At 38.3% G+C, this 18,892-nt stretch overlaps 1 long non-coding RNA gene across 1 annotated transcript; it reads left to right on the plus strand.

The window, feature by feature from the left end:
- The first annotated feature begins 226 nt into the window (after positions 1 to 226).
- Positions 227 to 17,075, plus strand: LOC117678840 (uncharacterized). The gene is made up of 2 exons (XR_004595152.3): positions 227 to 436; positions 16,546 to 17,075. It is a non-coding gene; the product is annotated as an uncharacterized LOC117678840 (long non-coding RNA).
- Positions 17,076 to 18,892: the final 1,817 nt, after the last annotated feature.

Raw genomic sequence — 18,892 nt, forward strand, 5'->3', positions numbered from 1 at the left:
TATTGATTTTTGTGTTTTTTTCTTAACAGTTATTGTATTAGAAAATTCCTAATTTTGATTTTTGGAAGTAGTGTAATATAGAAACACTTGTTATCAATAAAATAAGTGAAAAGTAACCATGGCAATATTCACAAATGCTCATATCAGGGCAGCATTTTTGTTGCTATGTACAATAGCAACCCTTTGTGTTATGTCCAGTTTGGCATTGTTTGCTTGTTAATTGTCATGTGGCTAGTTTTGGAAAGCCCTGTCATTTGAAATTACAATCACAGGACAGAGTCAGGTGCTATTAGCTATGGAAGTGACAGTTGAAAATGCTAGTCTGATCAAGTATGTACAGAAGATGATTTTTGACTGGCTGACTCCATCATCCCACTGCTAACCTGTCTACCCTAACAAGCTCCTGGAATCCAGAACTTCTCTAACATGAGGCTGTGTAAGAGATTCCTTTATCCTAATTCTTTATTCACAGCAAATAGGCTATAAGAAAGATGTAGCCACAACAGAGTCCAGTGCATGGAATGTGGTTAAACACATGACTGAACAATTCAAGCAGCACAGTGTTAATATGCACATAAACTTCTTGCACTTCTGAGTAGACCAGGATTTATGCATTTATCCAGCCTTTTCTGTCTATTTGTTTCTTTGTTAACCCTGTATTTGGTGCTGAGGATATAGAATCTTTTCTCCTTCTCGTGTGATATTTCTGGCTTTTTAGACTTGAGGAAAAGTCATTTTAAAGTAGCACAATGGCAATTAGAATAGCTAGGTGAATACAGGCAACTATATAATAAGGTGAGTAGAGTACGACTTCCTAGAAATTAGGAGAAAAATTAATTTTAGACCTAGTCTTGCCATCTCTGGAAGCAACCGAGCTATCCAATTACCTGTATTTCAACTGAATTTCATGAGAATTGCTCTTATGTAAATCTGTGTAAGATTGTCTATGATTCACTGTATCACTACATAGCACCCTTGGAAAATCTTCAGCCCATAAAGATAGAATTCTCTTGTATCTAAATTTAAACAGCTAAAACATAATCCTGCTAATTTATTTGTAGTTCCATATGTGCATCCATCCATACGGTCATATTACATTCAATATAATAAATACTTAATTTGTATAACAGATTCTTTACATTAGATTCTCACTTTTCTGCATGTGCTAAGTAGCCATTTCTAAGTTTACAAACTGTAGCTAAACTGATAGGATCCCTTCACCACAACCGTTGTTTCTTAAATTAGATTCCTCAACTGCTTCCCTTAAGCGGGTTTTGCGTCTATATTTATTGAGACTAGTGCAATAATCTGGCTTCATAATTTTGTTGCAGTTGGCCCGCTGGCAAGTTTATTCAGTAATAAGGGATGACAGGCAGTGTATTTCTTGGTGCTTATTGTGTGTCTTGGGTGGTGTTGATAAGACACAAGGTCGAAGCCTTGTGGTTTTAATAGCCAAGAAGTACACTCTGGAGATAGAACATCTTATTGGTCTAATGAAGTAGAACTGAAACATGAAGAAAAAGGTTATAGTAAACTGCATATTACATCTTTGCCTTATAAAAGGAAATATTTAAAACAGAAGCAGGATTTTTTGGTTATTTTTTTAAAATACACATTTCAAAATAAACACATTTTCAGCAATTTCATATGTGTGTCAGGGAAATTATATGAGTAAATTATGGTATTGTTGAAATGATGCTGATCAGGTGAAATAAATATTGAATTCTTATGTGTTTTAAAAACTGCATTAAAATAACATTTAGAAAAGGGAATCTTGATAGGTGCAGAAAGAGAGAAACTATTTTGTTGTATCAAAGCCACTGCATATGGCAATGGGTGATGGGTGAACTATCATTTTGAATTGCAAATGACTCATCTACAATTTTCATAGGGAATTCTCAAATAGTTCATTTTTGTCAGTACTTCACTATAGTTCCTCTTTATTGTAACATTAACATTAAAATGTTTTAAAAATAAAATTCCCATCCATATTATTGTACTAGTGTATTTTCACATTTAAAGAATAACACCTCTAATTTTAAAGTCTGTTTACAGTATTATTGATCTGAAGTGCAAAAAGAAATAAGGGCAAGGGAGCTTTCCCCAAATCACAGCAGAGTATCTCTAGCTGGATCAAATAACAAAATGTGTTGTTATTTTCAGATTTCATCCAAATCACAAGTGTAATTACCCTACTCTGAACAAAACATTTTAGTTAAAATAATAGATATAATACACAATTCTGACTAATCTAAACATTCTTTCCTAACTGATGTCTCTGGGCATTCAGCATTTGACTAGACCTTTCTAGTCTTCAGCTTTCTTCCTGAGCAGTAGTAACAAAAGTTTCATTATGATTGAGCATAAACTATATTCTTGTAAAAGATGCATCACTTCAGAATAATTATGGACAGGTATTAGCACTGATGTACATTTAAGATGGTTTTTAACTACAGAGAAACCTTTTGTCTGTAAGGATTAAATCTCTGTATCACTGTTTTCTATTAATGTTATATCAGATACTGAAAAGTTGTCTCTGAAATAAAAGATACTTAAGTGATCTAAGAAAGTGCTTTTGGTTGGCGATACAAACGCAGATGGTGCTAAGAAAACTCTTTAATTTTCTATCTCTCTCTATAGAGGGACAAATTAATGTATCTATATATAGCTTTGGAGACTGATAGCTGTAATTTAGCCCCAGCTGCTCAGCACTTCTATTAAAAATGACAAAGTGTCTTCCAGAATTACCTGTTCGCTAATCAATCAATCAATTGCTACTCAGAAAAAGGGAGGTTCCTCTCAGTGGACAGTTGATCCTAGAACAAAACTTCTACTGTTGGGGCATGTGGAAGGCCATTTGGGAAAGGGAACATCTGCAGAACCTTTGGATAGGTATCTATGAGCAAATGTTTTCCTCAAGTGAATAGTATTAGTTATGTATATAATATCCAAGGCAAAGTTAAAATGTGATTTTACATGTTTTTAATCACCTTTGGATTTGCACCAATTTTATCCTGTGGTATTTGCCACACATGGAATTTTTTCAGGTGATGGTCAGTCAGATAAACATAAGTCCATCCCATAATGTGAAGGCAGACCTATACCACCTCACTGACCTGTATTTTATTAATCATGTAAAAAGATGGGAATCCAGTAGATGAAAAATCCTCTGTAGGACCTCCAGATTGGTTTATCCTAAGGGGTGACTGTTAACCAAACAGTTCCAAACACATGAACTAAAGGTAAAGAAGAGAGTAATCTTCAGGTATCTATTCCTTAAATTCAGTAAATGGAAAAATAGTCTTTTCTTACCATCAAACAGATTATATGAAGGAAAACAAAAACATGACAGGCTTCTCACCTAGTAATTGGACTGCCACATCAATAATGAACAATATAAAAATTGATTGTATGATGTAATATTTACTGTTCTTAGTTGCAGAGTTGTTATAAAAGGCTAGGATGCAAAGTAAACTTTAATAACAAAGGTAAATGCTTTCTTAATCCAAGAGCTAAACTGGCTCTAAACACAATAACTATGGACATTGTGCTTTTTATTTAGGGGCTTTTAATATAGTGCTTATACTATATCCAACAGAATGTAGGACTATGTGCTTGGGTGATGGGCTGATAAATGTTAAGCATCCCTATGCATATTAGAATAGTCATTGGTACTATACATATATAGTGCTCAACTTCATCTATCAACTACTTTCTAATGTTATATATACATATATATATATATATATACGCACAGTGACTTATTTCCTTCTATATCTCTCTGACAGTGCAGTTGTTTATTTGCATTAATTTCTCCTAACTTTCATCTCTAAGCATTCCCTCTCTCTGACTTATCCACTGGTACCAACTATTCCATATTTTAAAGTATTTTGAATCTTCCTTATCCTGTAATTTTAGGGTTAATTTATCCATCTCTGCGCATACATAGATTTTCTGTATTACTTCCTGATCAGTTGGCGAACGGTCTATTTTCCAGAGTTGTGCCAACGCTAATCTTGCCGCTGTTATAATGTGGAGTATTAGGTATTTTATGTCCTTCCTAATATTCTTATTGATCATGCCGAGTAAAAAGACTTCAGGTGTTAATTCAATTTCATGATTTGTTATCTCTAATATCCATGTTTTTATTTTGTTCCAATATTTTTTGATTTTTGGGCAAAGCCACCAAGCATGGTAAAAAGTTCCCTGCGCTTTTTTACATTTCCAGCAAGCCGGGTTCACATTTGGATACATTTTTGCTAACCTTGCGGGTGGCAGATACCATCGGTACCACATTTTATAATGATTTTCTTTGTATGATACCGATTTTGTCATTCTATAGTTATCTTCCCATGCTCTTTCCCAATCTTCTAATTGTATATTATGCCCTATGTTCCTCGCCCAGGCTATCATCTGCCCTTTGACCAACTCTTCTGCCAAATCGAATTCGAGTAAATATTTGTAGATTTTTGAAATTAATTTCCCTTCTTTTGATTCTAATAGTTTGTCTAATCGATTTTGTTTTAAATCTATTCCTTCTTCCTCTTGGTCTTTTCTGTATCTTACTTTTATTTGCGAGTAGGGCCACCAGTCTATTCCTATTCCTTGTTCTTTGAGCTCTTCCCTAGTTTTCAATTTCCCCTGAACATCTACTATTTCTCTGTATCTTAGAATCTTTTGTTTTGATAATATGTTGGGGTGAGTTATTGCTTCTATAGTCGATAGCCAGCCGGGAATTTTCATGTAGTGTTTTTGTTTAATTTGTAGCCATGTGTTAATTAAAGATCTCCTAATTGTATGGTTATTAAAATGTTTATATATTTTATTTCCTGAACTCCATATAAAGGCGTGCCATCCCTTCATTAAATCATGCCCTTCTAAATTTAGCAATCTTTGATTATCTAAGGTTATCCAATCTTTAATCCATAATAAACTGGCGGCCTTGTAATATTTATCCCATGCCGGGAGTCCAAATCCACCTCTACTTTTATCATCTTGTAGTATATTCAATTTTATTCTTGATTTCTTCCCTTCCCACACGAATTTTTTAGTTATTTTATCCAAATTATCAAAGAATATGTATATGTACTTGTAATTTGTGTGTTTGATTAAGAAAAACTTGTTCAGTTTTTCTTATAATTGTTTTAAATGTCCTTTTTTAAAATACGAATAAAATTTGTTTAAAAAAAAAAAAAGAATAGTCATTGGTTAGTTTGACAGTCAAGGCCATTACCTGCAAATGAACCATGATTACAAAGAAGGGAATAATAGAATTGGACAGACTTCAAACATGACCAGGGAGGGATTTTTCCAACCTCATACAAATGTAAGAATTGCATTGTCCGCTATCTATTAAATGAGAATAACCTTTCAGATTTAGAGAACAAACCAAACTGCAGGATAAGAGAACAGGAATAGGAGAAGAAATACAAGATACATCAATACACAAGTAGACCTTGTTGCTCCAAGTAGCATTGAAATGGAAAACTATCATACTAACTAGGAGGACCTAAAAACCAATGTAGACAAAATAAATGTAGTATGTTCTTTTTTGAGAAGTTGTAAGGTCAAAACTCACTCATAATGCATTGGGAAACAGATACGTATAAACAGATATCTGGCAATAATATTAGTTTTGACTTCCTAGGTAACTTTTTCCTAATTTTGTCAATTACATGTTGGCAATGACTTGTTAGGCAGAATTGAAGATCGCATCCTGATTGCATGATCACATCTTTTACAACTTCCCCATTGCTAGAGTTAACAATGACTTTACTTTGCATAAATTCTGCATTTTTATAAGTTTAGGTTAGGTTGATCGAATAGTGGGCATTATATAATTCACTGAATTTCTTGGGATGAATGACTATTGAGGATCCCATCTTATTGAAATTTATAAATGTAATTAAGCAGAAAGTTGCTCTGTTTTTTATGCATTCTGAAATCAAGTACATTTATTTGAGGTAGTTCAGAAAATTAGTGCAACTTCATTCAAAAAACTAAGTGGAATAGAAGAACTCCTTCCCTGTAAATTTGGCTGGGGACATTTGATTCAAGGCGGATATCCTGGAATTGCATGTTTCTGGGGTTTACATGATAATCCAATATTGTTGTCTTATTATGTGAATAAATAGAATTTGGTCCTGAATTGAGAAAGGCTCAACAACCTCCCAATAGGGCTTTTCTCTGAATCGTAGGCAGGATCCAGAGCTATGCAGAGAAGAGACACTCTAGATTTACCAGCAGAGCAATTTTGACACTATCGCACCTATAATTTAACCTTCACATTAGGCAGGTTTTTCAAATACAGGGGTGATGGGTCAATTGACATTTCTTGTCCAGATTTACAGTTTTTAGCTGTAGAGTAAATGGGACATAAGGTCTCAGAATATTGATTTTGCCCTCAGGTTTTATATGATTGCAATGTTGGTTTAGAGTAGTTAGTTGTGCTGAAAAAGTGAAATTGTGAAGCAATTGTTTGAAATAGTAGCTATATAGTCATCTTTAGCTGCTTCAAAACAAAAATCTTCTGTATCCCAGTCTTAAATTTTTCAACATTAGAAAAAAAAAATAAAGTGATCATTTAGACTAGGGATGGATAAGTAATTGGATTACTCATTTTCAGAGTAAAAATAGAATAGGCTTTGCATGCAAAGCTTTGTAGCTAGCTATTTTAAGTCAGTTTGCAAGGCACATTAGCACTACTACTAAATTCAGCCATAGATTTCTTCTAGCAGAAATGAAGTATACTTCTGTTTTAGAATGCTTGTGAGTGTTTATACACATTAACAGTTTTTAGAAGAGTACTTCTCAAGCATTTTAAGGGCCTGAAATGTGAGATTTTGACATTTTCATATGGTTTCTAAGGATCTGCAGATTTGTAAAATGTAGTCTATTTTACTAGACATACTAGTAAGGAGTATTCTGGTTTAGGAGTATTCAGGTGTGATTTTCCCCCCTTATTGTAAGCTGTTTGTTACCCTTTTATCTATTGCTTACTCACCTTAGTCTTTAACCATTTTCATGTGTTTGAAGATGAATGCTTGCAGACTTTGTTTGATGTTATAATTTATTTATTATTTATTTTATTTTACTTCAAATTTATATACCGCCCTTCTCCCTAGGGACTCAGAGCGGTGTACAGCCAAGTAAAAACACATAAATACATAATACATAAATTAAGAACAGATTAAAAGGAAATATCTCAATTTGGCCCAGAATTTAAAAAAACAAACGAATTTAAAATCATTTAAAAGGATTTGTTAGGCCAGCCTGGCTTGTTGAAAAAGGAAAGTTTTAAGGGAACGGCGGAAGGCACGGAGATCTTGGATTCTCCTTATCTCTGGGGGCAGTTGATTCCAGAGGGTGGGAGCCCCCACAGAGAAAGCTCTCCCCCTGGGGGTCACCAGCCTGCATTGCTTGGCTGATGGCACCCTGAGGAGGCCTTCTCTGTGGGAGCGCATGGGTCGATGGGAGATCGTTGGTGGCAGAAGGCAGTCTCGAAGATAACTAGGTCCTATGCCATGGAGCACTTTAAAGGTGGTAACCAACACCTTGAAGTGCACCCAGAAGACCACTGGGAGCCAGTGCAGCTCGTGCAGGAGTGGTGTTATGCGGGAGCGCCATGCAGCTCCCGTAATTACCCGCACGGCCGTATTCTGGACCAGTTGGAGCCTCCGGGTGCTCCTCAAGGGGAGCCCCATGTAGAGAGCGTTGCAGTAGTCCAGGCAAGAGGTGACGAGGGCATGAGTGACTGTGCACACGGAATCCCGATCAAGAAAAAGGCGCAACTGGCGAATCAGGCGAACCTGACAAAAGGTCCCCCTGGCAACAGCCGTCAGATGTTCCTCCAAGGACAGCTGTGTATCCAGGAGGACATCCAGATTGCGCGCCCTCTCCACGGGGGCCAAAGACTCGCCCCCGATAGACAGCGATGGAGTCAGCTGACTATATCCGGATGCCGGGAACCACAGCCACTCGGTCTTGGAAGGGTTGAGCCTGAGCCTGTCCCTCCCCATCCAGATCTGTACAGCATCCAGGCATTGGGCCATCACTTCAAGGGCATCGCTGGGGTGGCCTGGGGTGGAGATGTACAGCTGGGTGTCATCAGCGTACTGGTGGTATCTCACCCCAAAGCCACGGATGATCTCGCCCAGCGGCTTCACATAAATGTTGAACAGAAGGGGCGAGAGGACCGACCCTTGTGGCACTCCACAGATGAGAGGCCTCGAGGTCGACCTCTGCCCCCATGTCAACACAAATTGTGACCGGTCGGAGAGAAAGGAGGAGAACCACCATAACACGGTGCCCCCCATCCCCAACTCTTCCAGCTGTTGCAGCATGATACCATGGTCGATGGTATCAAAAGCCGTTGAGAGATCTAATAGGACCAGAACAGAGGAACACCCCCTGTCTCGAGCCCTCCAGAGATCATCAACCAACGAGACCAATGCCGTTTCCGTGCTGTGCCCAGGGCTGAAACCTGACTGGAACGGATCTAGATAGGATGTTTCCTCCAGGAATTGTGGAAACTGTCGTGCGACCACACTCTCAACAACCTTCGCCACGAAGCGAAGGTTGGAGACAGGACGATAGTTAGCCAATACTGCCGGGTCCAGGGAGGGCTTCTTGAGGAGAGGCCTCACCACTGCCTCTTTCAAGGCAGCGTGTGAGTGACCCTCACTCAACGAAATGTTGATAATTCCCTGGAGCCAGCCTTGTGTGACCTCCTGGGAAGCCAGTACTAACCAGGAGGGACACGGGTCCAGTAAACATGTGGTCACATTAAGTCTCCCCAAAATCCTGTCCATGTCATCCGGAGTCACAGAGTCAAACTCCTCCCAGATAACATTCTCAAGACTATTCCTCGCCATCCTGCCCGGATCTACCCAGTCAGAGTCCAAATCCCGCTGGATCTGAGTGTTTTTGTCATACAGATATCGTCCGAAATCCTCAGCCCTGCCCTCCAAGGGGTCCTCCCACACTCCCAGTTGAAGCAAGGAGCGGGTCACTCTGAACAGGGCCGCCGGATGATTCTCTGATGACGCAATAAGAGCGGAAAAGTAATTAGACTTCGCCGCTTTTATCGCCACTAGGTAGGTCTTAATATGTGACCTTACCAGTGTTCGATCAGATTCGGTGAGACTGGCCCTCCAACCGCTCTCCAGGCGTCTTTTCCGGCGCTTCATCTCCCTCAGCTCCTCAGTGAACCAAGGAGCCACGAGGGATCGACACTGGGTCAGAGGCCGCAAAGGCACGACTCGATCTAAGGCGCCGCTAGCGGCCCGATCCCAGGCCGCCACCAGGTCCCCGACCGAGTCATGTGCTAGAACCTCAGGAAATGGCCCAAGCTCCATCTGGAATCTATCAGAATCCATCAGGCACCTGGGGCGGACCCATCTTGTAGGTTCCGCCTCCCTGCAGCGGGGTGTAGCGGTTCGAAGCTCTAGGTGAAGGAGCGAGTGGTCAGACCATGACAAGGGTTCCATGTCTATATTTCCTATAACAAGGCCACTCAACCACTGGCCAGAGACAAAAATCAAGTCCAGAGTGTGACCCCCCCTGTGGGTGGGGCCATGAACTAACTGGGTCAGGTCCATGGCCGTCATGGAAGCCATGAACTCCCGGGCCATCTCAGATGTCTCACCAATGGATGGCAGGTTGAAATCACCCATGACCATAAGCCTGGGTGTATCAACTGCCACCGTGGCTATCACGTCGAGTAGCTTGGGCAGGGCCGTTGCCACGCAGCAGAGAGCCAGGTACGTGAGCAACAGGCCCATCTGAGACCCATGACCCCATCTCACAAAGAGGGTTTCACATCCGGCAATCTGTGGCACAGTGGTCTCTCTCGGACCAAGACCTTCTTTAATAATAACCGCCACCCCTCCCCTGAGCCCTCGGCTGATGGAGATAATCCACCACATGCCACTAATAGAACTTCCAAGTCTATGTCCAAGGGAATCCATAGAAATACATATTATTTTATTTATCTAATTTATATAGTTCCCCATCTCACAAATAAGTGACTCTGAGTGGTGTACAATAAAACTAAAACACTACATATCTAAAATAATTATCAATTATCAATTAACAAATATTAAAAATGTTATAAAAACAGCCAAAACAATAATATTATATATCTCTATTTTGTGGGGCCATATTTAGGGTTGTTATGAGAAAAAGAAAATCCCCTTTAAGAAGAACCAAGCGTTTTGAGATTTTTGCAATCAATGTACTTTATTGACATGAAAGAAAATACAGCGATCACTGCCTCCCAGCAAAAAAAATCTGGCAGACTCAGGCATTCAAAGAAAGAATGATTATGTGGGGAAAAAAGAGGAAATTTGAAGGTGTTTTAAAATGACATGAATATGAACCAGAGATGCAATGATAGCAACTAGATAACCTGGGGAAAGGTTCTTCAGTGTTGGTAAATTAGCACCCTCATCTTCCACATATCTGTAAAAGGTTCTTGCAGAACCCAATCTAAATATCAACCAAACAATAATAATAACATTCCATAATCAACTATCTTTTATTACAATGAACAGGTGATATTCTTGCACTCTCTTCAAAAAGTGCCATATCTGTTCTTATTTGTTCTGCCCTAAGGGTCATAGGCTCATTGGGAATATGATACCTATCACTCCTTGCTCATGCCCCTGTAAGATTATTGTAACCAATTTGCTTTCCCAAGGCCTAATTAATCCTTATAGAAAGCTTAATATGAAAAGAATAAACATTTATTGTAATAATACAATACATATGCTGATAGCTGAAAAGGCAATGGATCTGCAAACTCCAATAATAAGAGTCAAAGAACAGAGTGAAAAAGCACTAAAATGAAATATGAAGAAGACCGAACTATCAATAACAGTAGTACAACAAGAAGTCTTAGAACTGACAAGGAAAATACTGAAGAGGTAGATAGGTTCTGCTTTTTAAGATTAACCATTGTAAAACAACAAATGTAAAGCAACAATCAGTCAAAAATGCACTAAAGATTAGCACTTGACGTAGTAGGCATGAAGCCCTTTGAAAAAGTATTTAATCTACTGTATATATATAAAAGTGAAAACCACTCATGCATTAATCATGAAATCTCCAGAACCCTAAAGCCTACAAACTTGAAATTTGCCACCTATGTTCCTCTTGGCTTCTAGGTGCTCACTAAGAAAGGGTTTTTCAAAATGACCATCAGAGCATTAGTATTTCCTATATTATTATAACACGCTTGATGTTAATTAGTTTGATGTTCTACTCCCTCTCCCAACTTGAAAATAACTCTGGAGAGAATGGGAAAGCATAGGACAGGCTTCTGTGGGGCAAGCCTCATGGAGAGAAGGGGCTAGAAAGCCCGAGGAAGAGAAGGGGATAGGATAGAAGACATTTCTGTGGGGCAAGTCTAAGGGAGAGAAGAGGATAGGAGAGGATCTATGGGGCCAGCCTGAGTGAGAAAAGGGGATAGGAGAGGATCCAGGGGGCCAGCCTGAGGGAGAGAAGGGGACAGGAGAGGACAGGAGAGGCTTCTGTGGGACCAGCCTGAGAGAGAGAAGAGGGTAGGATAAGAGAGGCTTCTGTGGAGCCAGCCTGAGGGAGAGGAAAGGCTTTTGTGGGGCCAGCCCAGGGGTGGGTTCTACTTACCTTTATTACCGGTTCGCAATGGTGCATGCGCTCTTCTGTGCATGCGCAGAAGCATGCTGATGATGTCAGGGTTGGTGAGCTGAGGCTCCCGCCAGTTTTACTACCGGTTCTATAGAACCGGTGCAAACCGGGGGCAACCCACCACAGGGCCAGCCTGAGGGAGAGAAAGGGAGAGATCTTTGGGGCTAGCCTGAGGGACAGAAGGGGAGAGGAGAGGGTCTATGGGGCCAGCCTGAGGCAGAGAAGGGGATAAGATATGAAAGGCTTCTGTGGGGCAAGCCTGAGGGAGAAGAGGAGTGGAGAGGAGAGGCTTCTGTGAGCCTGAGAGAGAGAAGGGGAGAGGAGAGACCGATCGTAACTACTCATTAATTTTCAAACTCTAAGTGTCAATTTATTAAGCCCGATCCCATAGTTGCATAGCGGAGCAAGGGTATTCAGCTAGTATCCTTTCTTTCCAATTTTCACTTCCATAGAATGTCACAGGAAATACTGTTGCCTGCAGAATAAAGCAGGCAACAGTATTTCCTGTGACATTCTATGGAAGTGAAAATTGGAAAGAAAGGATACTGATACTTTTGAAATTTGATGTTTGAGAAGACTCCAGAGAATACAAAGGACAGTCAAGACAGCAAAGAAATGAATCTTCAAACAAATCAACCCCATGTTCTTACTCAGGGCACAAACGCTTATATTCAAATGATCAAACTGGACACAATATGTGAAGCTCTATGGAGAAGTCTGTAATGTTGGGAAAAGTGGAAGGAAGACAAGAAAAGAATGCACTCTTGGATCACCTGCAGCAAGACAATGGGTGCATCACATGGAAAATCTAAAGGGCCAGGTTAGTGACGAATAATCATGGAGAATCTATGTGATTGGTAAGAATCGATACCGAGTTGATGCACATAATGAATAAAACATGTCAAATATTGGTTAAATTCACACATATATATCCCCACAGGGAGCTATTTATAACTTTAAAAATATCACTCTTGGCCTTGTACATGATACCATTCGAAATATAAAGATGATTAGATTGGTCCTGAAGAGTAAGGATATAATATATCACATAATGATAAGTTATTGCATGTGTCAAAAATTGTGCCACTAGATATTCATCCCAGGAAACTGGCTTAGCACTACAATCGCCACAAGCATTTAAGGAACAGCTATTTTTTTCTATATGGAACTTATTCAGCACCCAAAACAAACTTCCTAGTTTTCTAGCCTTAGTTTCAAGCCCCCAGATGGAGCATGACAACTGCTATCAGCCAGCATCAGTTGTGACTTTGCATATTAAACAAAGTCCTTTTGCACGTTTGCCACTTTGTAGGATAAAGAGATTTAAAATTCAGTGCAAGTGGAAAATTATGATCGTAGAAAGCTGATCTACTGTATCTGGTCTATCTTACTCCTATCTATTGCTGCTTTGTAGACTGGCTTTTTCCTCTCTTATTTCCTATCAGATCATGTGGTACTGGTTTCTCTCCCTGTACCTGTTTCTTCTCCCTGATTTTTTTCCCCCCCTGGAGTAAATCTGCAATTGCCTCATCCCTTGCTCAAATACTTTGACTAGATGCCTTACTGGAAGATGTAGGCATCAATATTTTGTATTTGTCTCTTATTCCTTTAAGATGTCTAAATCTCTGTGAGACTACACAATCTCCCAATATAGTTATATTTTGAGCTAAACTAAAAGCAAAAAATACGTTAGAAAAATGTATTCATACCATAAGGATGGAAAGCAAATCCCATACTTTTATGCAAGGAGACAGAAGAATAGGCTCCTGCCAAGTGAACAGAGCTGGATACCATATTTTTCTGGCTTATGTGGGCATGTGGGTTTAGCCTCTGCCTGGCAGCAGAGCATCTGTGTTCCCATTATAAAGAGGGGGAACTATTGGCTGCCTGCCACATCCTAAAGGTTGTAAAATCAAATCATTGTTATGACAAAGAAAAGAAGTGAAAGAAATGAGCACAGGTGTTCAAAGGATGACAACCTGCTTCAGCTCCTGTTTTTGCCAAGGACAGCAGGTGCAAATTTTTGCAAATTTAAGACTAAGGGAATGAAGGAAAAAGAAATATTGTAAAAACCTATTTAATCCATTCAAATGATGCATAGATGCTCATGTCTCTCTCTTTCTTCCTTCATTAGAGCCTTTTTGGCTTGGCTTAACCATCTCGGTTATTTCTTCATGCCTGTCTCAGTGTATCTCTTTCAAACAGCTTGTGTAGGTAAAGTTTCTTTGATTAAATCATGTTGCTGCTTAACACGGACAAGCTTTCCATGTAATTCTCTAAAGATAACACTTTATGCTCTCTGCTAATCCCAATCTAAAAACTGGGCTACTTTTTAAAGAGTCATTTACAACGTTAATGTTTCAAAATGAAATGTGTGCAAAAAAACAATTTAAGAATAGTAGGAGGCTGAAAGGACAAAATAATTAAAAAAAAATCATTCATGTAACACACTTGGAAATTAATTCATGTTTGGGGGCTTCACAGGTTATATTGAACATAGACTTACTGAATGTATACAATGTGCCAAAGTTCTGTCTCAAGAACATGAAGAGTCTGTAACCATGTAGAAAATCTCTATTGGAACATTTGTTTCAGGTCTTTCATAGCCTGGGCAGTTGCTTGACTAAATTGCCTTATACAACCCTGTCTTATAAACTGTCACTTTAAATGCTTACCTTTTCCCTCGGGATCCTCATTCATCATCCTACCTCATCCAGGATTTATTTTTCTAATCCCAGGAATTTGTGTTGCTGTTCCCAGGATTTTGGTGTGTCAACCATCTCACTAGCAGATAATGGCTTCTTAAGCTTTCTTTCACTCCAGCTCTTGTGTAGCTGTCTTTTAAATTTTGTCACACATGATTCCAGTCCTGCCCTTTACAGAGTTTATTGTGTGTTGCACATTATATGCAGTTTTGAGGTTGAGCTGTATTTCTAATAATGGAGGTATGGAAATGGGCCTTTTGATATTTGACTGAAGCATGTAAAATGAAATCATGATGTGGTGGAGGATTTTTTGGTTGTTTTTTTTTTTTTTGCTATTCTGATTCCAATCTTCTAACTAAATTCTCTCTCTCTCTCTCTCTACATATACGTACATATACATATACATCTTATACATATACATCTTCTGTATAGATAGCCCTTCTCTGCAATAGGAAGACCAATTTTTCTTGTGCATCGAAATTAATGAAAGGGCCAATGAAGTTGATATAAAGAACAGCTTATTTGATTCCATTTCTACTACATTGTTATTCGATAATGCTGTGCCAATGAGTTTTTTAAATCTCTTGTGATTTTAAAAAAGAAACAGGCTTTCATTTTCTACATTTCAATTAAACCTCAATTTAAAAACAAATAATGATTTCCCAGGGAGCTTTTTCAGATGAGGAAATATGGGCCAAGCGGGAGGCTGACTAAGAGAGATGTTACAGAAAATGATAAGATCAGAACCTACAATTACCCACAACAACAAAAAATAAGTTTAAGAATGTTATCTGTCTCTATCTCTATCATCCTTAATTCATCTGAAGGCATTTAAGGGCACCATAGGAATGAGGCAGAAGAAAGAGTCTTTTTTTTTGACAATAGAAGAAAACATTTTGGAAATTGGAATACAATTCCGGTACTGTATTTTTGAGATGTGTTTCAATCAGTATATTTTTCTAAACATGCTTTTAAAATAAAACCGAACCTAGTTTCATTGATTGTTCGCTGTGTGTATATTGTATGCTACTTTATAGATTTTTCAAGGGCATGAGATCATGGAGGAAAATGTAATAAATTACTTTTTCTCCTGTAATAAGTTATCTGAATAAAGTCATTTTACCATGGATTGGAATCTGTGACAATGCTTTTGTACATAGTATATATGAGTACAGGGAAGACTAGGGCCAGGGATTGGCCAGTGCAATGGAAAAGAATAAATGCATTCTGACAAGGAAAGTAAAGATTAAACTGAAAAGAATTGTAGCTTCAGTTTTAGTTCATTAGATTAACAACTTGCATATAAATAATTATTGTAAAATTGTTGTTATCAAACATGTTGGCAAACTTTTGTCAAAGTTTCTCAAACTTTTGTCAAAAGGTGTTGAAAATAAAAATAAGATATAAAGTTGCAAGGTGTAAAAGAAGTTTTAATGAAATTTCTTTATTGTTTAGATACAGAGATGCTATAGAGAGACCTTCTGGATTCAGTTACTGCCTCTACATCTGATCTTAAACTTTTAGTAGAACTGATAATGCTTCTTGTAGAAGATTACTGGAGTAAAACTATGTTTACTGTTACAAGCATCTATTAGAACGGTATGGGAGTTGTGAAGTCCTTGGTAGTCTCCGAGCTTGGTGGTTTTTTTGCGACATTTGATTACTAAACTAGGTAACATCATAACTTAGGATCCCACAGTTTAACCCTGAGCTACAAATATTCTCTTCTATTGGTATGGGAATTTGGAACAAGGTGAGGTGAGTTGGGCCGAGAGAAAGTGACTGGCCCAAAGTCATCCAGCTGGCTTTCATGGCTAAGGTAGTTCTAGAACTCACGGTTTCTGGCTTTCTAACCTGGTGCCTTAACCACTAGACCAAACTGGCTCTCTTTTTGTAATTCTTGTAAATTTCTTGTAATTTTGCAAATCAGCTATAACATATCCCAATGTACATAAAAGTATTTAACACTACAAAGCATAAAGTAAAGTACTGAGTACTGAAGAATTTCAAGACTGATTGGCTGATTGGAACATTTTGGATATTATTAAGAACACAACATTCTCCACAAAAAAATGAAATTCTTTGCTTTGGAGATGATTTATATTGATCTTCTTTGCTCCAGAGAACACTAATCAGTAGTATATAGTCATTTTCCTCCTTTCTCTTTATCTAGGATTGCTCCAGCCTTCATCTTGCTGCTTATTCAATAAAATTGTATTTGCAGAAGGACTCATCTGGTGTAAAAAGAAATTTCATGAAAGCTGCCTTAGAAAGGGCAAGACTGAATTCATCCCAGAAGGAAAATGTCAGAGTAATTTGTATCATTCACTAGTCTGCCGTGTCACTTTTATTCCTTTGCTTTTGGTAGATCAGTGCCCCCAAATCAGTGTTTTCCTTTCATGTAAAGTAGAGTGACAGAACTTATCGACAAATTGGAAAGAGTTCAGAGGATAGCTGAAGAGATAATGAAGGCAATGGCACTCTGAAGCAAAAAGTCCAGGATGAAAGAGATAAGCAGCATTGCAGTGACCAAGGATTTGCCTGGGTGAGTGGGGGGGACTATGCATATCTGAATGAGTTACCCAATAGTTAGCAGTACTGATATGCTTCTGTGAACTATTTCTAAACAACAGGCAAATGCCTTCAAGAAAGAAGAGACCTTTTCCAGTCCATGAATGCTACATTAAAAAACCTTGAACTTTTTATAGGAACTTCTCTCCTCAGAAATATTATTTTCCTCTTTGCTATGCCAATGTTACACAAATTTCTGATCTTTTTCTGCATTAGGGGATCATTCCCTCCTTTTTAGCTTTAGCTGGTTTTCCACAGGGACACACTCAGTATACATCCTGCAAAATGAACTTCATGGAATTTATATCTGGGAACAATTTCTATTTTAATGTTGACATTTGGGAAAAGCAATCTATATGTTGATTCCACAAATATGCAGTCTGTCTCGTTTTTCTTAGGGATTTGAAAATGTTAGTTATTGTATTTTCCAAGATATGTATAATCCTGAAATCAATGCTTTATTACTTTGAAATGTAGGTAAGAAATTTTTTAAGTAGTCAAATTCTTTTATATTTCAGCTAAGAATTTTTGATAAATTCATTGGCTCTTAACTTCAGGTAGGAAGTCTCCCAGTCTGCTGACCATCTAATACTTGTGTACTAAGGCATGGGGATTACAGTACTGTTTGGAGCTGAGAGCATGCATCTCAGTGGCTATTAAAAAAAGAGATGGTATTGAAAATCAATTCTCTCCTTGAAGAGCTGTTTTATAAGGTATAATAAGATGAGCAATCTAATTCTAGCAATGAAAAAAACAAAGAGGCCAGGCTATAATTTTCTTTTCCCAAAAAGTGCTGCTGTGAGGATAACTTCGTACAGAAGTATGAAAGACAGAAAGCTGTACAATCTTTCTGAGGTTAGTCTTTGGGTTTTGGTTTTTCTAATCCCCCACCACACATTGTTAAGGAGTTACTGGGTAGGTCCATATTCATTAAATCACTAGATTACTGTCTAGATATCTATGTAATCACTAGTTTACTATCTAAAACCACTAGATTGCTATCAGCAGTGACCTGAAGCCTCAGGAGCACCAAAACTAGTGATATACCTGGCAAAAAGTGCCAAAAGGTGATTTTTAAAATAATCAGCACAGCAAAAAACTTCCAGATTTCAAACCATAGATTGAAGTCTGGATTTGGCTTGAGTTTGACAAACTTTAAGTGATTTCCTGCTTCCTGTTAGTCTTCTTGTTTGACTATGTGCTGTCAACTATTGGTTACTTGCACTTTTAGCTTTTTTTATTGAACATTTATATTTTTGTTGGGAATGGTTACATGCAAAGCATCATGAAAATCCAAAGGAGCAGCTGCAGGACCAGCTTGCTATATGGCAGCATCCTCTTCCAACATTTCACACTTTGACCATATTCCTGATCCTGATGATTGTATATTTATATGAGCATTCTAGGAATGGTGATGTGACACTGGGCCAATGATAATGTCAATAGTCCTCTTCTTACTGGAACAGACGTTACATGACCTATGCTTTTGTGGCTTGCTTTGGGGTTGTTAGCTGCATTTAATCATATGCCAGTTTGTGGTAGATTCCTGCAGGTTGTTGAGGCAGTGAGTCATGAATGAGTTTGCCCTTCACTGAGCTGCAGGGACTTCCAGATCTCATTTTTATTTGAAAGAAATGAATTATTGGCATTTAAATGGAGCTTGCACAACACCACAATGGATTATTTTTGATATTATTTTACTATTATTATAGTCAATTTCAGTAAAAGAAGTTGTAGACAATATGTGGAGCTTATCTTCCTTTTAACAGTTCAGACAAGTAGATGTCTCAGTCTATCTGAGCAGCTTCCAAAGGTTATCTAAATGTTCTGATTTAAAAATAATTTCAGCTATTATAGTCTTGGCAATGTTATCTGGAGGTGTCTGTCAAAGTTATCTTCTGGCAATAAATTTAGATTTCTCTCTCTCTCCATCCCTATCCCTATCATAT

This window comes from Pantherophis guttatus, chromosome 6 (assembly GCF_059756535.1).
Source record: "Pantherophis guttatus breed Tessera chromosome 6, ASM5975653v1, whole genome shotgun sequence".
Lineage (NCBI taxonomy): Eukaryota > Metazoa > Chordata > Lepidosauria > Squamata > Colubridae > Pantherophis > Pantherophis guttatus.